We start from the raw sequence: 4610 nt of genomic DNA, 5'->3' as shown, positions 1-4610 counted from the left end.
CTGTCATAGTTGAAGTGTACCTATGATGAAAATTACTGGCCTCATCTTTTTAAGTGGGAGAACTTGCACAACTGGTGGCTGACTAAATACTTTTTTGCCCCACTGCACATTACATGAGTAATGTAGGCTATGTAAACATTATATAAAGTGGCATTGTTTAAAGTGACTAGTGACATATTTAATACATACAATTTTTTTATTTTTAAAGTGGCTAGAGATTTGAGTCAGTATGTTGGCAGCAGCCACTCAATGTTAGTGATGGCTGTTTAACAGTCTGATGGCCTTTAGAAGCTGTTTTTCAGTCTCTCGGTCCCAGCTGTGATGTACCTGTACTGACCTCACCTTCTGGATGACATCGGGTGGTGTAGGTGTCCTGGAGGGCAGGTAGTTTGCCCTCGGTGATGCGTTGTACAGACCTCACTACCCTCTGGAGAGCCTTACAGTTGTGGGTGGAGCTGTTGCCGTACCAGGTGGTGATACAGCCCGACAGGATGCTCTCGATTGGCATGTCAAAGTCTGAGGGAAGTCTGTGATCAATACTTTTTTGTTGTATATTTATACGCACTTATGTATTTAAATTGTACTGTCCTGAAGTTATTAATATAACAATCATACAAATAAACTGGTGTTGACTTTACTTTTTGTCTGTTTGTTAAGTACTGTTAGTCTGGGTGCCAAACAAGGTGGAACATCGGGAACATTGCCTTAATAGACGCATTGTCGACAGTCCAATGCGCTTCTCCACAGCGTTCCTTGGATTAAATTCCGGCCAAAGCACTTGAGATGATTTGGTCTTGCAATTTTGTGGTAAATGGCTAAAGTTTGCAGCAGTGGATATTTAAACTAATCTGAAACGTGGCCCCATAGTCAAACTACGTTTCAGGGTAAGTAGGTAAATTATCATGTTGCAGATTGCTGAACTAGAAAATATTAAGAACTTTTCATACAATCGCTCATAAATAAGTGCATTAAAACACAGGTGAAAACTTAGTTATTTGACAGTTTATTCAAACATTTATTCAAAAATAAAAAATAAATCCTTATCTAATGAGTTGCAGTATGTTTAGACAAAAAAAAAAGGGGGCACAGGAATGTGTAAATTGTGTTCATGAAGAGGCCATTGGACCGTATCACCTAGTCTGACTTAATTGAACACAAATTGAAAGAATATAACAAAAACCAGCAGACACTATGCCCTGCATGGAATGAGTCTGACACCACTGCACCCCTGGAGTATCTGGGGCAATACAGTGCCTTAAAGTATTCAGACCCCTTGACTTGATCCACATTTTGTCACGTTACAACTTTATTCTAAAATGGATTAAATAAATACAAATATTCAGCAATCTACACACAATACAGCATAATGACAGAGCGAAAACAAGTTATTTGAAAGTTTTGCAAATGTAAGATCTTATATTTTACGTATTCAGACCCTTTTATGAGACTCGAAATTGAGACCAGGTACATCCTGTTTCCATTGATCATCCTTGAGATGTTTCTACAACTTGATTGGAGTCCACTTGTGGTAAATTCAATTGATTGGACATGATTTGGAAAGGCCCACAGTTGACAGTGCACGTCGGAGCAAAGGTCGAAGGAATTGTCCGTAGTGTTCCGAGACAGGATTGCGTCGCGGCACAGATCTGGGGAAGCATACCAAAAAATGTCTGCAGCATTGAAGGTTTCCAAGAACACAGTGGCCTCCATCATTCTTCAATGGAAGACCTTTTGGTGGTTCCAGACTCTTCCTAGAGCTAGCCGCCTGGCAAAACTGAGCAATCGGGGGAGAAGGGCCTTGGTCAGGGATAGATAGAGCTCCTCTGTGGAGATGGGAGAACCTTCCAGAAGGACAACCATCTCTGCAGCACTGCTATGTTCCTGTTGTCAACTTCTGATGATTTAATTCAAGATATCGTCTGAATGCTAATTTCACCAATGAGCCAATGATTGACAAGGAAAGAACCCCAACACATCCAGGACCTATATACTAGGCGTGTCAGGGGAAAGCCCAAAACATTTTTTATTTTGGCTCTGTACTCCAGCAGTTTGGATTTGAAATCAAATTATTCATATGAGGCGACAGTACAGAATGTCACCTTTTTATTTGACAATATTGTCTATTTTACCATTTAGACTAAAGCACTTTAGGCATCTTGTCCCCCACATGTAATGACCACATCAAGCTTGTGGCTACGAACTTGATGTATTTACAGTTTGATTTGGGTCATATCTGCCCAATAGTAACTGAATGGTGAATGTCGTGTCATTTTTGAATCACTTTTTCTTACAGTAAGTGAGAATATTTTTGGGGTTGAAAAGATCTTAATCAATTTGGATGCTGTCATGATCAGAAAAAAACTATCATGAATGACTAATGACGAGTGAGAAAGTTGGAGTCACAAAGATGATACACCCCCTCTCGTTTGCCCATGTTTCTTGGAGATCCTAAATGGTTTTGTGATACTCAACTCATCCTGTGGTATTAAGCGCATTCATAACTGTTTTCTAACAAATTAATGTCACTTTACTTAAGGTGTCTGTACACACTCTATAACGGCATATGACATGGTTATGTAGTGCATCATTCCATTCAACGTTAAGTGACAAGAGTTTAATAAATGATAAAACGCCATATCACCTGGTACATTTATGGTACACTTATGAAGCATATGACATAAGTTCTCATGCAGACTGTAATAGCAGTTGATAGAGCATGACAACAGGATGAACAGTCCTTATGGCAAATGTTGTGTTCTATAGCTGATATATATTTTTTTGTTCACCTTTATTTAACCAGGTAGGCTAGTTGAGAACAAGTTCTCATTTGCAACTGCAACCTGGCCAAGATAATGCAAAGCAGTTCGACACATACAACAACAGTTACACATGGAATAAACAAACATTCTGTAGAAAAATTCTATATACAGTATGTGCAAATGAGGTAGGACAAGGGAGGTAAAGGCAATAAATGGGCTATGGTGGCGAAGTAATTGCAATTAAACACTGGAATGGTAGATGTGCAGAAGATGAATGTGCAAGTAGAGATACTGGGGTGCAAAGGAGCAAGATAAATACAGTATGGGGATGAGGTAGTTTGATGGGCTTTTTACAGGTGCAGTGATCTGTGAGCTGCTCTGACAACTGGTGCTTAAAGCTAGTGAGGGAGATATGAGTCTTCAGCTTCAGTGATTTTTGCAGTTCATTCCAGTCATTGGCAGCAGAGAACTGGAAGGAAAGGCGGCCAAAGGAAGAATTGGCTAAGAGGGTGACCAGTGAGATGCGCGTGCTACGGGTGGGTGCTGCTATGGTGACCAGTGAGCTGAGAGGGCGGGGCTTTACTTGGCAGAGACTTGTAGATGACCTGGAGCCAGTGGGTTTGGCGACGAGTATGAAGCTAGGGCCAGCCAACGAGAGCATACAGGTCGCTGCGGTGGGTAGTATATGGGGCCTTGGTGACAAAACAGATGTCACTGTGATAGACTGCATCCAATTTGTTGAGTAGAGTGTTGGAGGCTATTTTGTAAATGACATCATCGAGGATCGGTAGGATGGTCAATTTTACTACGGTATGTTTGGCAGCATGAGTGAAGGATGCTTTGTTGCGAAATAGGAAGCTGATTCTAGATGTCATTTTGGATTGGAGATGCTTAATGTGAGTCTGGAAGGAGAGTTTACAGTTTAACCAGACACCTAGGTATTTGTAGTTGTCCACATATTCTAAGTCAGAACCGTCCAGAGTAGTGATGCTGGACGGGCGGGCAGGTGCGGGCAGTGATCGGTTGAAGAGCATGCATTTAGTTTTACTTGCATTTAAGAGCAGTTGGAAGCCATGGAAGGAGAGTTGTATGGCATTGAAGCTCGTCTGGAGGTTAGTTAAGTGTCCAAAGAAGGGCCAGAGTTATACAGAATGGTGTCGTCTTCGTAGAGGTGGACACCTACAGTAATGTTACCCTGTTTGTTTTATGATTCTTTTACATTATTAACCTTAAATAATCTGCAAGATCTGTCATGTACTGTCATGTTGTGTCTTGTTTCTGTCCTTTCTCTTCACCCTGTCTCCCTCTGCTGGTCGTGTTAGGTTACCTTTTCTCCCCCTCTTTCCCCCAGCTGTTCCTTGTCTCCTCCTAACTACCTCGTCACCCCTTTTCCCACCTGTTCCCTTTTTCCCTCTGATTAGTCCTCTATATCTCTCTCTGTTTCTGCTCCTGTCTTTGTCGGATTCTTGTTTGTGTTGTTCATGCCTGAACCAGACTATCGTCATGTTTGCTGCAACCTTGTCCTGTCCTGTCGGAACCTGCCGGTCCATCTGAGCCTACGTTTGTTTTCTTATTAAAGAAGCTCTGTTTACGTTAATTCGCTTTTGGGTCCTCATTCACGCACCGTAACAAGATCAGACAATTTTTTGCAAGGTAGCCACACCTGCAGAGCACGTTACCCAACTGCATAAGGTTAGTCTGAACACCAACCACTGAGAAGTGCATAAGAAAGGCGTACATTTCCTACTTCTGAATCGGCCCCTAAGTGACTTTCCTACTCATAATTATGAATTTTCTGAATCATGGCAGCATTAGTATCACGTTTTAGGAAAGACCCAGATGCAGACAGTG

Source organism: Oncorhynchus mykiss, chromosome 12 (genome assembly GCF_057628025.1).
Source record: "Oncorhynchus mykiss isolate SJ-2025 chromosome 12, ASM5762802v1, whole genome shotgun sequence".
In the NCBI taxonomy this organism is placed as follows: domain Eukaryota; kingdom Metazoa; phylum Chordata; class Actinopteri; order Salmoniformes; family Salmonidae; genus Oncorhynchus; species Oncorhynchus mykiss.
This window is presented reverse-complemented; position numbering follows the sequence as displayed.